At 36.1% G+C, this 19,027-nt stretch overlaps 1 protein-coding gene across 1 annotated transcript in view; it reads left to right on the forward strand.

Moving 5' to 3' along the window:
• The window catches only part of LOC122529408 (5-hydroxytryptamine receptor 1-like), a 154,778-nt gene that overhangs the window by 16,263 nt on the left and 119,488 nt on the right, over window positions 1-19,027 (forward strand). The gene's annotated exons all lie outside the window — the stretch shown is intronic.

Below are 19,027 nucleotides of genomic sequence, written 5' to 3' on the forward strand. Positions count from 1 at the left end.
ATAATTTATTTTTCGTTTCCCCGCAACGTTTAACGAAATTCAACAGTAGTATTTCACTATACTGGTTAGAGGTAGGAATAACAATCTAGCTATTCATCCAGGCGTCGACTTTGTTTCAAGAGAATATAGACACGAGAGTTTAAATTCGAATTCATCCTGAATATCTCCTCACGCTTACTTTCGTTTCAAAGCTCACCGCTAATATCCAACTTCTGTCTCTTGGTTTTAATATCTTAATGTCGAAATAATGGAAACACGTAATTTGTTTATCACTTAAAAGATAATCTCTCTCTCTCTCTCTCTCTCTCTCTCTCTCTCTCGGCAAAAGCGTCAAAGCAAACATAAAATCAGCTAATCTCGCTATCATCCTTCAATATAATAAAAGATAATCGTCCTTCCAGCGAAAGCGTTGCAAAATAAAATTAGATGCTTTTGAAAATACGACGGGTGCATCTATGGATTAATCTTTGAATTTCAATCCGAATCCCAATTCATTCACCTTCATCCTCGTTATTTCGTTCCACAATTCGTAATTCCAGTTCTTTTCCTCGAACGCAAGCGGGAGAAAAGGTTTCACGTTTCGTTTCTCTCAAAGTACGAAGTTTTTTTAAACTATCAAATGGAAAGTACACTGATTGCGACCGATACAGCGTTCATATTTGTTTGGGTTTCGAAACGCGAGGAAAAGAACGTTTCTTTTAGCAACGGTGCTTTAATCAAGACCACTTGAAGGATTCTTGACGCTCGGAACACTCGAGCCAACACTTCTACGTGTACTGATCTCTCTCTCTCTCTCTCTCTCTCTCTCTCTCTCTCTCTCTCTCTCTCTCTCTCTCTCTCTCTCTCTGTCTCTTTTTGCATTCCAAGTAGATCTTCATCCCTAGCCGTGCAATTAATTATATCGCAGACGGTCGAGCTTTCCAACGTTTCTTTTACTCGGAAAAATTAATTAACGTTGAAACGACGAAATGTCGGATTAAACATTGACTGTGTTACGTTCGTCGATGTCACGAAGTGTTTTTGTATTTTATACTCTGCAGTTTACACTTTTGAATATGCGTATGTTGTTGCATATATTATTTGTATTTTTCCTTTGTCAGTGTCCGAGAGAAATAGTTATTCCGTATTTTGGGCAAAGTATGATACTTGGATATTTCTTCACTGTTAATTTAATCCTTTGTTTAATCTATTTATTCTTGAATTATTTCAAGTTATTTCAAAACAAATTCTCCTCGGAGTATCTCTCTATCTTTTCCTATTTTCTTTACTTTTTATTTTAGTATTCCAGTTACTCGTATAAAATATAAAATATTGATACAAATGATATGACATAAAATGATATAAACTCTATTATTGATATTATGTCATCAGTTCGATCGACGTATCAGCAGAGAAAATACAAGAAAAATCAGTAAAATCTGATTCGTAAAATCAGACACATTGACGAAACAGAAAATTTAAATTACTAAATTACAAAAGAACCTTATTCGTAGTATGATAAAGCTTCTCAAACGTAGTATGATAAAGCTTCCGTGTGTCATGGAAGAATTTACTCGGCGGAGGCGAAAGATCATTTGCATGTGTTTGATGAGACTTTAATGCGTCAAAGCCGCGTCGCATAATTGTAAAACGGATACGCGTTTCATTGCATTCTATCGGCTTCTAACGCGATCAGTGAATTTAGACGCATGGCATGCTTGCTACGCTCTCTCTCTCTCTCTCTCTCTCCTCTCTCTCTGTACCTTACAGTCGAGACATTAATTACTGTCGCCATCCGTAGCCTTAATCCTGGATCAGGTAATCCGTGGATTATGCGATACACTCCTATCTCGACTGTCCAAGCTACTGCGCATTCTCCTCGCTTGCCTGTTGTACGAAATTCAAACGGAGCTACTCGCTTAACGCTTGTGACCGCTCGACCATGGCAACCTCCGAGAGAATTGCTCGAGATTTGCCCCCTTCGAAAATTCCAAGCCCGGGGAACTCGTTGCCTTTGAATTTCCGGGGATTTCGCGAAGAATGGCGAAGAACGTTTCAAAAATTCTGGACGAGGATGAAGGCAGGACGTTCGACTAATCCTGGATTTGACGAAAGATTTCTCATTGTTTCTGAAAATGTGGAAGGGAAAATCGTTGCCGAGAGATTGGAAGAAAGAAGAACAAAATACACGTTTGTTTCGAAAATCCAGAGTGCCAAATTTCTCGGAAAGAAAATTAGAGAAACTGGCCTTTTAATTTGTCGAATCGAACGATTCCTCTTACAAATTCCGGCAGCAAAGATTAAAAGTAACTCAGACGTCGAATCCGACCTCGACCTTCCTCGACTATATTCCAGACAAGTTGCGACAAAACGTTAGATCTACTTCCAAAAGTAATTTGCCCACGAAAGTGAAAAGTGTGATATTCTGTGCGTCAAACCCTTGGAACGAAACCTCTCACGAGTTACGATGAACGTCGGGTTTTTCGTCGGGTGTGCCGAAGCAAAAATTTGCCGCGACACCGTTGAAAAAAATTCCTTCCAAAATTAAGACCTCGAACCGAACGGGCGGCGATAAAAATTGGCGAAACTTGGGACGAGCATTGGACCAGTTCCAAGGAGAATTTTTATTACAAGATAACTTCGTTATTCAAGGGATGGGGGAATCTTCGGAAGGGCGATGATAAAAACGAGGGGAACTTCGGTTGTGGGCGAGTTCGCCACGTTTTGTCGAAGCTAACCAGACTGGTACGAAACTCGCCGCGATCTTGCAAGAAGTGACGTCGATTTGTTGGAAGTTGGGTCGAATTTGTTCGAAACGTTCGCGTAAGACCCCATTCGCGTAAGGTTGTAAGTGGGTCAGACTCGGTTCAACTCGTTCAACTCGCTCCGACCTAGTCCTCGGCCTCGGACGAAGCCTGGCAAATCTAAATGGCAGAGCCACCGGCGTGGACTCCGCAATGGATCGCACAAAAGACGAAAAGACGGCGAAACGAGGCCGAGCTGGACTCGATCGAACTTCGCTTCCGCTCGCTTCGGAGCCAAAAAGAAACACGAGCACGTGCACGAGACTTGAGCGAGTCGATTCAGACAGCCGCTGTTTAGACTGGCCGTAATCAGCCTATCCTAGATTCAGCTAGGAAATCTACCCGGGCTCTGCGCTAATCTGTTCAAATCACGCCGCCGTCCTCTGAAGTCCGTCGGGAGTCTCTTGTAATTTCTGGCACCGATCAAGTTGGATTACAACGTGTCTCGCTGGGTTTTTAGCCTGTGAGTGTGGGCCCGTTTGAATTCGTGCAGAATATGTTCGCCGCTGTTGGATCCTACTTCGGATTCAATTACTCACGTTCGCTGGACCGACGAAGAATGCTTTCAACTGGTTCAAATTTTCAGTATAGGTTCTTTCGCGGTTTGACAGTTTTTGCAAATTGTAGAATCCAACACAGATTTTCAGTATGAAAATCAATCTTGAGCGAACCGAGTCATTTTTCGAGTGGCGTGATATCGTTTCTTACAATCGTAATTACAAAATTATTATCATAGAGATCCCAAGAGATGAAGACTCCCTGTTTGTTCATGTTTGAGCATGTTTAAGTCGCTGAATCTATTTCGAATCACTTGAATCGTTCTCACTCGTTCGTATAGAAAATGGTTTATTACAAAGATTTTAGGGAATTATAAAATTTAACATATGTTTGCAACGTATTTAGCGGTTTGACAGTTTTTGTCAATTGTAAAACTTAACGCAGATTCAGTATGAAAATCAATTCACTTTTGAGCCAATCGAATCATTTTTCTTCGTTCGAGTGGCGTGATATCTTTTGTTATAATCGTAATTACAATTATATTATTATAGAAATCCCTAGAGATCAAAATTCTCTGTTTGTCCGTGTTTGAGTATGTTTGAGTCGCTGAATCTATTTCGAATCACTTGAAATCTGGATTGAATCGTTCGTATAGGAAACAGTTTATCGCAAAGATTCTATGGAATTTTAAAATTTTAACATAAATTTGCCACATGCGAACTATTTAGTGCAAAAGTCAGTTTTTTTTAATCTATTTAAGTCAAAACTACATTTCAAATGCTCAGTATTCATTCTGTTACACGTAACTTTACAATGGTTCAAACAGAGGAGAGATGAAATATTATTCTATTTAAAGTTATAAAGTTATAAAGTGAGATGTTATTCTTCCTGATAGACACCATTTCACAGAAATTTCAATTCATTCCTCACTATAAAAAAATTAATTCTCTTCGTTTGTATCACTTTTGCTTTAAATGGCTCGTATATATATATATATATATATATATATATATTGCTTTTGATCTGAATCAAATGCAAAATGTAAAATATACAGGGAATTTTGCAAATGGTGGTACAGTATATCCTTGGTTATTAGAAAATCATGATTCATGACACGTACTGTTTGAATATAGTAAAGTCCCCTGTATCCGAATCGAATACTGTAATACTACTTTATTATGTGAATAGAGTACCAGATTGTTCGCTACGTGAGAAAGTGAAAAAACATTTAATAGTTAATTGTTAGTTTAACCAGCAGCTAAACGAAAAAGTGAAGTCTGTATAATGTATCGTTATACATAATGTTTTTGTTTTCATTACATGTAATTATTTGTAATTATTATATGTATTGATATTAACACGTTCTACATTGCAACTGATTACTATCAAAATCGAAGATCTTTCATCTTTTTATTATAAACCAATTCATTTGTTTTTCTTAATCATTCATAAAGTCAGACTCATTGGCAGTTTGTAGAGACAGAAAATTTAGTGCAAACGTGTGAAGGAATGCGTGAAAATTTCAGGCCGAACCGAGCAATTAATAACATCGAGTGCTATTTTGTAATTTCTGCTGCAGCGTCCTCGAGAAATTAGAACAGAGTGCTATTAATATTTGCCGCGTCAGGGGAATTTAAATTTTATCGCTGGAAAATTCCTTAACAATAATTACCACACGACATTATTATTATTACTCCGTTAATGAAACGTTAACTAAATATCATTGGTTAAAAAAAAAATTCCTTGTTCTCGCTATTTCTTACAGACGTGACAATTATTTCAGAAGGAAATTAGAACATCCTATGTAATCACTGTGCTGCGAATTTTGGTGTGAATTTATATTTTTCCGGATGCAATTGAATAAAAGAAAAATATGCTTGAAGGTGTGTAAATTTCGTTTCACCTGTGAAAAATCACAACGAAAACTCCATGTGGATACGTTTTCTATTTTTGTGTATTATTTCGTATATTCTTGCATCTCTAAATTTTACGTAAATTCTACGAAAATTCCACATTTTGGCGTGGATCACATATTCCGTGAGAAATAAGAGAGTATCTAATTCATTTCATTTTTCGTGGCAGTTGCTAACTCGCGCCACACATCGCCGGTATAAATTCACTCGGCACTTTCTAAAAATTTAGGAACAAAAAGAACAGTATACGCACGATGAACCGGTAACTTTGGGAATAGAGTTTAATTTCATTATAAACTTCGCTGGAAGTTCTATTAACTGTCCATTAAACAATGACATCGCGATTCGAATGCACTATGTTTCGAAATTATATCATACTGTATGAAACAAAGTTCCGTCCTTCGTCGTATCGTTTAATTTATAAATGTGACGTAGATTTTTGACGTTTCATGATCCTTCTATCTTTTCTCATTCTCAAAAAGAAAATGTGTAATTTAATTTATTGATATTAATTTATGTTAATTGATGTTTCGTTCATTTTAAAATTCCAAAACATTGCCACAGTTGATTTCATTTAAATATTATCACATTTATTATTCCATTCTACGAAAACTTTTTGAACAAAGTAGCAAATAATAAAATAATTTATTTTTGAAATATGTCATCACTTAATCTAATATTACTAAAATGTTTTTTTATTCCGTTTTGTTAATTAAATTTACTCGAATTTTCTATTTACTTGTATTCTTTCCAAAAAAATTTCACTGCTGAAAATATCAATTGTTACAAACAAAACAAAAAAAAAAAAAGAAAATCATATAAATAAAAAAGAAAGGTATGAGCAAATTACGTAGTAAAAATTTCATTTTCTCCTGATATAACTTTCTACTTTCAAAAATTTATACTTTATAATATTTTCTATTTTTTTTAAATCTACATGATATGTCGTTTTATGCAAAATTTATTTGCTTTCCCAAATTGTTCAGTGACGTTCAGAAATCGATGCAATGCATCACAAACGTAATAACACTAGATCTCTGTCACTGCAATATTTTTCAAATTACGTTAATAAATTGGATATTGGACATGAATGGTAGATGTCCTTTCCTATTTTATCAAGGAAACGAGAATATATAAGTGTGGTGGCGTATCGGCGAACTGATCCAATTCACCGTGCTCCATAATAGTCGAAAGAAATGAAAAGGCTTAGTTATCGATGCAGAATATCAAGCAAACTGGAGTAAGACTTGAGGAGCTTCTCACTGTAATAGCAACCTAGCCGTGCAATGCCGAGCCTAATCATTTCCATCTTTGTTCTATCTCTCGTGTATTTTCTTATCGATCATTCGATATGCATCGTACGTGTGTGTATATACAGCGTACGGTTCCGTGTAATGCAACTTAATGTCTTGAATACGAGTCAGCGTGCAATTCGAGATGCAACGTATGTAAAACGCATGGGTGAACTGAGTTGTAACGTGTAAAATTCGCTCGTGTCGCCTGCGAAATTTCTCACGCGTAAAAATTATAGAATTGTTCCATCGATTGTAATTTTATCGTCGTTCGACGATTGAACTCTTTTCGATTTTACTTCGATCGATTCGAATCTCGTCCGTGCAGGCACAATTTCATTTCGACGAATCTTTTTCACTCGTACTGCACATGCAGACCAGATATTTTTATATTTTCTAGACACGAGAAACAAACATCTGTAAATAACAAATTATTTTATATATAGTAATCTTTTTAATGGTGGAAATTTTCTTATCAGTTTTCAAGAGATTTTTCGTTTTTATAAATATATATATAAGTATAAAAAATATATATAAATATATATATTATAGTTTTATATATATAGCATATAATTATAAAATAAAATATATATGCATATAAATAATATAAAACATATATACATATATATAATATAACATATAATTATAAAATAAAATATATATAACATATATTTATAAAAACTATAATACATATATTATTTTTATAAATATATATAACAGTGCAAATATATATATTATAGTTTTTATAAATATATATAACAGTGCAATATATTATAGTTTTTATAAATATATATATATAACAGTGCAAAATTATTCTTCTATTTATTGTCACAGGCAGCGTTTGCTATCGTCAATTCTAGTTTATCTGAATGACCGTGGACATGAAACTCATTGAAAACATTTCTTTTCCAAAAATTTGATAAGAATTTATGAAAACTGCGGCCTTTAAAAATTATTACACACCGCAAAGAGTTCAATTCTAGTTAAAATCGAACATTACGAACCATTAAAAATCCAATATCATCATAAGAAAAAAAGAGACACACCTCGCATTAATCAAACGCGACGCGTTGCAAAAGCGGAGAAAAATTTCTCGCAAAAACATCGCCGCAAGGAAATGCGGAAATGATTTTTGATCGGCCGTGTGCACGGATGAGATGCGATTTTAGGTTAGATATATATTCTCTCAGTCGATTGGCCGCGATCATGTGACCCAAATCTATCCGCGGCGGATATCACGTATCCGATTTGTCGAAAAGGAAATGCTGGAAATATCCACGGCCGCGTATGGTTGTGCACACACGGCCGGTGTCGTCGTCGGAGAAGACGTGAGATCGGTTGTACAAACGTGCCAAAAATGGCGAAACTTTTTCGAACCGCGGATCCGTCTCGATCCGAGATTTACGAGCCTGCTCGATCCGGGAAGTTTTATCGAATCGGTTGTTTACGTCCAGCGTACGTACTGGTACACTCGCGTGTCAATGTGTAATAAGTTAAGTGAGCAAAGTCGCTGATTGAGATTGACGTTGCGTTTGTGCAAGTGTACGTTATTGTTCAGGCTAATATGCGAAATAAATTGCTTGGTTTTCAACTGGTTGTTAGTCGGGCATCCTCGAGTTTTCGCTCGCCTTTTTTTTGTTCAACATTCTGGAACGTTTCCTTCGATATTCTTCTTCATTCTTCACTTCTATGCAAGATCGATAAAGTAACAAACTGCAACTGGTTGCAGGTTTCTGTTAGATGGCCTATTTTTTTTTTTTTTTCGACTTGTTTCTCGAAAAGTAATTTCAATCGAATCATGGTTCGTCGGATTCGACACGTTTCGACCATTTGCGAGGCAAGACAGTTGCAATCAATCCTCTGTGGCAACCTTTTCTGAATTCTAAAAATGGCCACGCGATGTTCATACCAAAACTTTTGTGAATAAGTCAATCGACACGTTCAAATGTTCATGTTTAATGTTACTGTTAGTTGTTTCGATCGAAGATGAAAGTTGATCAGACAACAGATCGACGAAAGTCTAATCACCTTGCGTTCGATTAACCTCGTGCTCCGGATTGAGAGTTATTAACCGGAGAATGTTCAGGGAAATTCATTTTCTCCGAGTGTCACTCATTAATCGAATCGAGAGTGTTACAATTTTGTCACAGAGGGAATTTTTCTTTTTTTTTTTACTTTCGATTGTCAGCGAAAACCAATCCCTCTCCCACCCCATTGATAGTTCCCTAGCTTCGAAACATTCCATTTCGAAGCAATTTTCCGGCGGAATTTCGTTTTCCTAGGTTTGTAACTGCACTCTAGCGAAACGATAACGTGCACAGGCGAGGTGTACAATGGTAAAGCGATCGATAGCAGAGCGATCAAAAAACCGAAATCGGTAAGAGGGTCCGATTGATAGATCGCGCGATCGATCTCTCGCGTAGAAGCGCGAATTTCGTTGTTCGTTAATTGTAGTCGAGAGAAACCGAGTGAAACTTTGTGTATGAGCGCGGCACACGTTTCGCTGCTCAGTGAATTTATTATTTATTGCAATGGAATAAGTATGACTGTACTGAGAAATTATTGCAGCGGAATAGCAATTAACCTTTACTGATGTAGAAATGGTCAAACGATGTTGTGCAACTGTTTGCAATTACTTGTTAATGCCAGGTGTCGTTTGAAATTAAAAAAACACACGGAATAGTGCGGGCCATGATTATTCAATGAAAAATATTTAATAACATCGCGAAAGAGGGTACAAAGAGAGCGTGTGTGATATTCGTTCGTGATAATTATTATTTAATCTACGTACTTTTTGATTAACATCTTCTGGCTTACATTTGAAAGAACAAGATGCATTTATTTATAAATAAATACCGCGAGTTTAATTTCAAACGGATTTACACAGATTTTCAAGTTTTAAATTTTATAAATATTATTATAAATATTATTATTATTATATTATTATTAAATTTTATAAATATATCATTTGCTTAAATGTTACAATATTTTTTGATATCATTGCGGAGTTCTCTACGGACGTACGAAAACTCGCAGTACTAATTATCACTAAAATATTTAAGAGAGTGTAAATATTAAAATCACGCACACAGGCGCCTCAATAAACACGAATATGTCTGTGCAATACCCGAATAAATAGAACGATAACACTCGTTTAATAATCAATCGTAGTAAATTAATACATATTTTACGTGCAAATTAATTTCGTTAAAATACAAATTGTTTTATTATTATCAATAAATTACATTGATTAATATCCGCGCGTATCCGCGGATTTAACGGTTCGGCGAATGCTTCGCTATTACGCTCTCCTTTTCTACCTGAATACGTGAATTACGAAACATATTTAACGAATCGGGCAACTCGGCCGTGAAATCTCGGGATCGCCGAGAAACGAGATTATCAAGAAGTCTGATAATCTCCAATCTCTCGCGGGGACAGAACTATGGAATCTAGGTGATCTAGCGTGACTAGCGATTACCAAGGGCCGACTCAAACGAAATTAAACAGGAAGTAGGCAGAATGGCCTTTCTACTTTCATCAATTCTCGGCGCTCGAGTATTGATTGCACTCGAACGAGCTTGCGTTCCTTTTTGCAAGCAGTTCCCGACCTCTCCATTGATCCAACAACATTTACCGCCAAAGTTGCAAGGACCAGTTGAAAATTTAATGCCGGAAGGAAGCTCTGAAATTTTCGGGGGGAAACATTTTACACGTTTTACGCGTTCGACGCGCTGGTGTGAACTGGCGTGTGATTCGATCGTTTCGGCAGTGAAATTACATTCGCGAGATTGGCGAATTTTTATTGAATAATTCCGTTGTGCGTCGAGCAGCTTTGCCAGCTCCATTCGCACAAAGAACTTCTCGCAGCAACTTGAAAATCGATTCGAGTAGCTCCCGCGAGCTTATGAAGCACTCGATCTCCCGGAGATCGGGGGAGAGATTCCTTTGCTCGCAATTCTTTTCCAATTTCCCCGGATGGTGTAATGGTAATTGAGAAGTTCGAAAACAACGATCTTACATTCGTGGATGTACATCATCGGGTCTAAATCGCATTTACTACGAAAGTTTAGAAGCTGTTCGTGGTTTTCGAACGCCAAACAAAATCAGTTGAGGAAATTTTTGTTTATGTCATGGGTAGTAATTGTTTCTCATTACGCAAGGCAATTGCAGTGTCCATATTTTTCTCAGTACGTTGTACATTGTCAATTAAATTACCATGACAATTAGAGCAACATCCTACTAGGTTATCAGGCTAGGTTATCAGGCTACGTTTGAAATTTATTTAGATATATTTGTGTAGCTAATATTTATTTGAAAATAATATATGTTAATGATGATATATGTATAAGTAATGTCTTTCTTTTGCAAATTTAATAAACATTGTCATCTAGTGACGATAATTTAACTTATTATAGCATAACCTATATTCTAATGTATAACGTAACCTATAGTCTAGTTGATGTTTAATGCACTTGTTGTTAAACCATATTATAGATTAAAACTTCATCGACTCTTAAATGAAAGAAAACTTTATACAGTACCAAAAAACATTACTTATACATACTCTAATATCACTACAAATAAATATAATAATACTATATATACTAATATAGGTACTTATACATACCCTAATATAATATCATTACAAATAAATATAATAATATTTTAATAACACAGTAATATGCTCGATATCAGAAACCTGAAATTAAACTATATTACAAATACAGTACATTATAAAATTGTATAGTTCGTTAATATTAAAAATTTTCCACGCGATTCTCTGAATTCGCATCGTCTCGTCGCGTCCTGTGGATCTTCACTTCGAACGGACCTGCCTCCAATATTAAATTTCACCTGAAAATACAAAGTGCAAAGCCAACGGGATTCTAATAATCCCGCATCTGACGCGGAAAGTCATTTTTAGTCGCGAAGCGATTCCCCCGAAGTTTCCCAAATGCTTTCCAAGTCTCCGTGATTCGCGCGAACTTTTTTTGGGATCTCCCCTTTTTTGATGTTCGGCGATCGAATTTGCCGAAGAATCTGAAAAGAGACGAGGAGGAGGGGCGTGGAAACCCGTTTGAAATTCGTGCTCGGTTCGCGTCGAATTGAAAGCTCTTTTCGCCGAATCATCCCGGTATTGTTTCATTTTCCTTTATTCCCTGGTTATTCCCAGCCGCGCTTCGCGATTCATTCCGCGCCGCGGATGCTCCTGGATACAGCGTTATCGATCTTTTTTTCAACGGCGGTCGCGACAAAATCCGAGTTAACACAAGCAGAAAGTTCGTTGGAGCCTGGTGGAGAATTTACAGAGAAGAGTAATTCGATGCTCGTTTGTTTCTTTTTTTTCTTTCTTTCTTTCTTTCTTTCTTTCTGTGGAAAGAAATTTTACAACCATTTGGTAGTCGCGTGGTCGAGACGTCTCGTCACGCGAGATACTAGACTAGGGTCAACTGATGAGTATATATTTGGCGGGTCCTCGCGCGAATTTAGAATTTCTACAGAATTTTCTGAACAAAACGTGAGAAGAATGATTTTTCTGGAAGTAATTCAATTTGCCACGGTAGTATATTTCTAAAAAACCGTTCTTGTATTTCAGATATATCGTCATTGCAAAAAAAAAGAAAAAAAAATCGTTGGAAAAAATCGAGCGTCGATCAAGCCTTTCTTTGCTTCGTACTTCTATATAGGTTCCATGGAGAACGTTGAACGCTCTGCGGAATTAGTTGTCAAGTATCTGACACGTCGATTTGCAAGCGTGCATATCAATGACATTAAATTTCAATCAAGTCCAGCAATTTGCAAAGCCGCCAGTTCCGTGCCCTGTTCCATGTTTTCGCTATTTCTCACTCCGCGTCACCGTACTCCCTCTATCTCTCTCTCTCTCTCTCTCTCTCTCTCTTTAATTAACGATCAAACCAGCAACATGGTAATTACGTCGCGGTAATATTAACGATTTGCCTTACCACTTCCTCTCGCGTCGGTTTTCGCTGCCGTCGTTTCTCGTTGAAACGGGAATAACGAGCGAAGGAGTAAACAGGCAGGAATTAGAGACAAGATGAAACGCAAGTGATCAACAATACAGATGTATCGATAAAGGAGTAAATAAAATGGAACTCGAGCGCAGATTTGCATTGTCCAGAGACTAAAATAATAATAATAATAATGTATATCTTATCGATTAAAAAAATTAATGAAACAAGAACTGTCGAGCGCAGATTTGCTCTGTCTGTTAAAAATTATAACGAAGTCTCGTCTCTCGGATGTTTTTAACTTTTCATTCGTTTTAATTTTTACTTTGGATATTTTGCACACAAATTTCAAATTCTTCTACGTATCTTTCACGATTATTTTGTACAGTTTGTTTCACGCATTCTGTGCATCTCTGGTGTCTTTAAGTTTCTTATTGCTGATGCATCAGTCAATCTATTAACCAGTTGCGCTGGCAACTGATTGCGGACCATAACGAGTGGCCAAACTCGTATAGAATAATTCGTCGCTTTTTTTCTGAACTCGTCGGTATGATACCGGATATAAATTATTGAGATGTAACAAATTTATTATTTGTTTTGCCTATTTTGTTTTACTTAAATTATATATATATATATATATATATATATATATATATATATATATATATATATAAAACTGAGAAATAATTGCAATTTTGGAACAAATGATTCTTGACGTACGTGGCACGTCATTTCAGCGCAAGAGGTTAAAGACCCAACAATAATTTATCGAGACGTTACAAATCAACGTTACGAACAAAGTTTCAATTTCTTGAGATTTTGTAAAGTTATGTAATCTAAGAAAAAGATACCTAGATGATAAAAATACCTTGATATTAAGATGTAACCTTAATATTCATAACTTTGATATTAAGAAACGGAACTTGATTTTTATTACGATTACAAATATAATTTATATCATAAATTACAAGTTATACAAATTATTGATAATTACAAATTACGCTGCTAAATTGTACTGTACATTAACAATTATAAATTATAAACACGTTGACTCTCACTGCACGTCGACAGTCCTTGCGTTTCAATTAGGCTTTAGAAAATAGAAAAAAGAAACGGGCTTTTTCCACCGCAAGATCGACATAGAGACGACAACCGACCAAGTTAATTCCCCAGGACGAAGGATGCCGAGATATGACTTGAAGTTTGTCTTAGAAAAAATTCCATTGTCGATCGGATGATGCCGGGAGCGCGGGTTTCATCAGAGCCACGCTGAAAATGTCAGCCGACACCGCCAGCATCGTGGAAAAAGCAAAGGCTCAGGCTTTGTAAAAGACACGCGAACCCTTTTCTTCCTGTCGCGTTTACTCGCTGTTTAACCGCATCCCTGGATAAGTGGGACGAGCGAGGGACACTGGAATGACGTTCGGTTCATTATTAGGGTCGATGACGCATCAGAGGTGTTTGCCTCTCGGTTCTCGCAGATAATGTGATACGAAAAGTTGAAGGGCGAGAAATCGAGAGGAGAGAGAGAGAGAGAGACTTCGTGTGATCGCGAGATACCTCGCCTCGATAAGGATCACGTTGCTAAAGTGGAATTAAAATTTTTGTTCTCGATGGAGGACATTCTGTAGAAATGAAATTTGAAGAAAATTAAATGTTTTGTCTATTTAATATAGCCAATTAGGTGTAGAACTATTTTTCTTTATTTTTATTACTATTATTTTCTTTATTTTTATTACTATTATTTTCTTTATTTTTATTACTATTATTTTCTTTATTTTCTTCATTTTTATTACTATTATGTTCTTTATTTTCTTTATTTTTATTACTATTATTTTCTTTATTTTCTTCATTTTTGTTACTATTATTTTCTTTATTTTCTTTATTTTTATTACTATTATTTTCTTTACTATTATTGTTATTTTGTTATTTTTATCATTCTACATAGTCGCAGTAATTTTATTCATGCTTTTTGAAACAACGAACTGCGTTCATACAATTTAGGAATTATCTCGTTGATCAGTTCTCTTTCAAGTATAATTGTTACACTTATGTTTCAAAATCTAATGCAAAATTTTGTTATTCGAGAATTTGTTATTTTGGTTAATAGTCGTTGAAGAATGAACAGTATAATTCTTTCTCGTGTTGAGATCTTCCTCTATAAAGATCATTTTCGTCGTTTCTTTTTTAATGAAACGTTTCTATCTTCGTGAAGAATATTGACTATTGGAATATTTCGTGAAATAAATACATAACGATCACTGTCGATATCTAAAACCAATAAGCATTACATTACATCTGTGCTAAATATCGGACGTATTAATGCAAGAAACAAAAAGGCGAAATAGTACAATCATCGTACAATCTTTACAAAGTATGAAACATATTTTAAAATCAAGATTAAAGAAGCTCTTGAACTCTCGATTCAGAAATGTTTCCAATTCAGAAAGTTAAGTCTTCGTTCAGAAATACGCGTTGAAACGTATTTTAAAATCAGAATGAAAGATTCCAAGAAACTTTAAACACTTGACTTAATTAATGAAACTATAACAAATAATTACTTCCAAATTCCACGAAATTCCGTCTCTTTGAAACTTAGACGCACCGTGCGTGTATATTTCAAACACGATTCGTCGTCGAATGCGGATTTAATCAGGGAACGAAGTGAACAAGTGGGTATCGAAATGTAACGGTGGCTCTTTTTATAAAAATAGACGCGGAATGAAATATTCCAATATTCCAGCCACGATCGAGTGAAAAAGAAAAAAAAAAAAAACAGACAAAGATATGAATTCATCGAATTTTTATAATTTCTGACGACGTGTGCGCTGATATGAATAAAGAAGGAAAAATTCCAACGTAGAGAAAAGAAAAAAAAAAAGAGATGGAAAGGACCGAAGGAGAGTAACATCTAATGGAGGTATAATTTCCTTTTCATTCTCCTTTCATTTGCCGCTTCGAAGCCTCTCGAAGAATCACAGTCAACGATCTGCCGGATTATTTTGCTAATGTTAATGAATATTCAAACGTTTGACGTTTGAGTGAAAGACGAAGATGCGCTCTTTCTCTCCATGTCGATGAGAGGAAAAAAGAGGGGGAGGGGAGGGTGATATTTCCTATCTCTTCGTGGACGAACTCTATTCCAATAATTTCACGCCTTTCCTTGTTGAGCGATAATTTATTCGGCGGAATGAATTATCGCCGAATGAATTATCGATTGCTCATTTTCTTCTTCTCTTTTTTTTTTTTTTATTTTCGATATCGATTTTCCTGCCTCGAGTGTAAAATAATTTTGTAATACAAACGGGGGCGAGAACGTTTCCCATTCACGTTATCGTGAATTATCTTTCTGATATCTTAATTAAACTACTGATCGTGTTTGACGATTTCTTCGTGTACAAGCCGGAGGACAAACCGATTAACCCTTCGTTCGTGTATCTTTAAATTTCATTTCATTTCACATTGCAGCACTAACGAAATCTTAAAACGTTTTATACAATATCGGTAACGAATTTGTGTAAAGTTTCCATAATTGTGCTGGTGATTATTGAAAGTTACCTAAGTCCTGTATTTCTCGTTTCGAGATATTTAAAAGTTTGCAAATTAAAAAATAAAAAATTAAAAAATATTTTTATACCATGAAACAAAATATTTCAGGAAATATTTGTCTTGTAAGACAAAAATTTATTGTGCACATTATATAGAAATTATTTATTATTTATTAAATATTTCAATACTTTCACCTAAGTTCTATATTTCTCGTTTCGAGATATTTAAAAATTTGCAAATTAAAAAATAAAAAATTAAAAAATATTTTTATACTATGCAACAAAATATCACAGGAAATATTTGTTTTGTAAGACAAAAATTTATTATACACATTATATAGAAATTATTCATTATTTATTAAATATTTCAATACTTTCACCTAAGTTCTGTATTTCTCGTTTCGAGACATTTAAAAGTTTGCAAATTAAAAAATAAAAAATTAAAAAATATTTTTATACTATGAAACAAAATATCTCAGGAAATATTTGTCTTGTAAGACAAAAATTTATTATACACATTATATAGAAATTATTCATTATTTATTAAATATTTCAATATTTTCACGAACAATATACATGTTATTATTACATACTGATAGCGAACGTGTTAAAAATATTCATTGATCGTTTCAACATCCGTCACTGTATCCCGATCATTCATCTTCTTGTTCAAATACTTGGCACTTGATACTCATGGCAATTTTCTTTTCTCTTTTAACAATCAGCAGAGGTACTTTTAAATCTCGATAAATCCCTCAGCTCCGCGTCAGCGAGCATGTACGAGCGATTGATTTGCTTCACGCGGGCGTCGCGTCGCGATTGGTTATTCGATACATTGCGAATCGTCCATACGTCGACCAACACCATCGACGATAATGCATTCTCCGTCGCGCAAACACGTTGGAAAGCTGTCACGACTGTTGAGCGTTTTCTCGGCTGTAACGACCGGTGTCTCCTGAAAAGTAACGAACGACGAAGAGGAGGAGGAGGAGGAAAATCGCGGAATTAGGACGTGGGGGCAACAAGGTCGTATGGAATTTTTGATAGGGACTGGCTGCCCGTTCAACCGGGCCGAGATGAATCAGGGTTGGTAAATAAGTCACGACGCGCCCGGTTTTTCGGGCTGAAAATGATTTAAATCGGGAATGAGAGTGGAGATTGGTTTGACGATGATGGAATTTAAAAACGTGTAGAACAGAAACGCGTTAAAATTTGACAAGGTTCGAACCTCTGACGTATTAATCGTCCGAAATTGATGATAAATATTCGATGCTCTAATGCCTCTCGATGTTTAACCCTGTAATTAACGAGGCAATTAAAATTGAGCGGCAGACGAACGAAGATAGAAAAGAATTGGAAACTCTAAAAAAATTAGCGTCAAAATACAAATCGAGCTGTTCACTTCGTCGCGGCAATTTAAATTCAATCCCATTTTGTAATTACAAATATTAGATTGGCCGAAACGTGATTGCGTTTTTCTTTTCGTTGTTTTCTAAGATGGAAAAACATGTAGCACCAACTTCGTTTTAAACTAAAAATTCATTGTGCAATACCTGTGAGATAGTTAACAATTGTTCCCTTGGCGTCGATTTCAAACAATGCATGACACAAAATAGCATGAATTATATCAATATAAAAATGCATGATATAAAATAAAATATCTCTTTACTGTTTGCCATTTAAAATATTTCACCCAGCTCTGGTTGTCTCTCGATAAATCTTCGAACTCGGAAACGAATCGTACAGAAAAATTTTATTCCATATGCAGAGCAACAACCTCTTCCATTGATCGTTCTTTCCTGTCGCGTCTAGAATCAGCTGTGTTGGAATTCCGCGCGAAGGAATGGCACTTGTAGTTTTATTCCACGTTGCAACCGTGGTCAAAGATTACGTTACAATGTCTCTAGTCTGCTTCACGAAGAGGAGTGTTGTTTTTTGGCAAAGCAGCGTGGATGACCAGCTACTGGTATTTGCCAATTATTATGAACATGTTTGCACTTTAGGAGGACTATTACTGACTCAGAGTTAGCACTGAGCCAATATTGTCAGTCTCGGTGCAGGTTGGTTGGTCATCCAATACATCCCGATAAAACTCGATTTCATCGTAAGAAAAGAAAAAAAAAAAAAGAAAAACAAACAAACGAAACGTCGCGTGGAAAATTTTCACTCCTCTCTTCTGCTTTCCTTTTTTAAACGTAGAATCAGATTCGGCAAACACCTAATGTTGTATTAACGGTCTAAATTCACTCTCGAAAATTCCGTCCTCCCTCTTCAAACCGCGGCCCTCTCTCGGTCACAAGCCTGTTTGCTCTTAAGAATACTCGTCCCCTGAATACATACTTGGTGTTTCAACGGCGTGGCCACTCTAGGGCGACATGCACAGCCCTAGTCGAAGCTTCTCGTTATTTCGAGCCAGCCATCAAGGGCCGAGCAATCGGTCGCGACCATATGCACCGAGCTGTAAATTATTTATCCGTGCCGTCTCTCGCGAATAAACAACAATCGACGGGACTGCGCAACGCGCGATCGTTAATTACGCGAGCCGTGCTACATTATGAAGTATCATTGATGGCAGGGAACGAACGAGCGCTCGAGCTAACGAGAAGACGAGCCACGAGTTGTTGACTTTCGAGGTGGTTGATGAAACGGAGAAACGTTCTCGCCGGGCGAGAACTAACTGCGAAGGGTGAAGTTCCGCTTGTCGGTTATTACGGTGATCTAGGTACGTACGTACCTAGGCTGTGCCACATTTCAAATTTATAAATGCAATCGTCTTCGAAACGTGTTCGTTTAAAAAAATGTCTCGGACGTATTTTTTTTTTTTTTTTCTATTCCTTCGTTCCGAGAAGGCGGTCGTTTGGTACACTTTAGCGATAATTCGGTCGACTGACGTGAGAGAATTATATTATAATTATAATATTGAGGGAATAGTGGTGAGTTTCGTGTGTCCTAGACGCGTCTATCTAGAGACAAGTTAATCTTAAGTGTACCAAATTATTATTACCCTCTCAAAACAGAGAA

The sequence above is a fragment of the Frieseomelitta varia genome, unplaced genomic scaffold (genome assembly GCF_011392965.1).
Source record: "Frieseomelitta varia isolate USP_RPSP 00005682 unplaced genomic scaffold, Fvar_1.2 scaffold_285, whole genome shotgun sequence".
Lineage (NCBI taxonomy): Eukaryota > Metazoa > Arthropoda > Insecta > Hymenoptera > Apidae > Frieseomelitta > Frieseomelitta varia.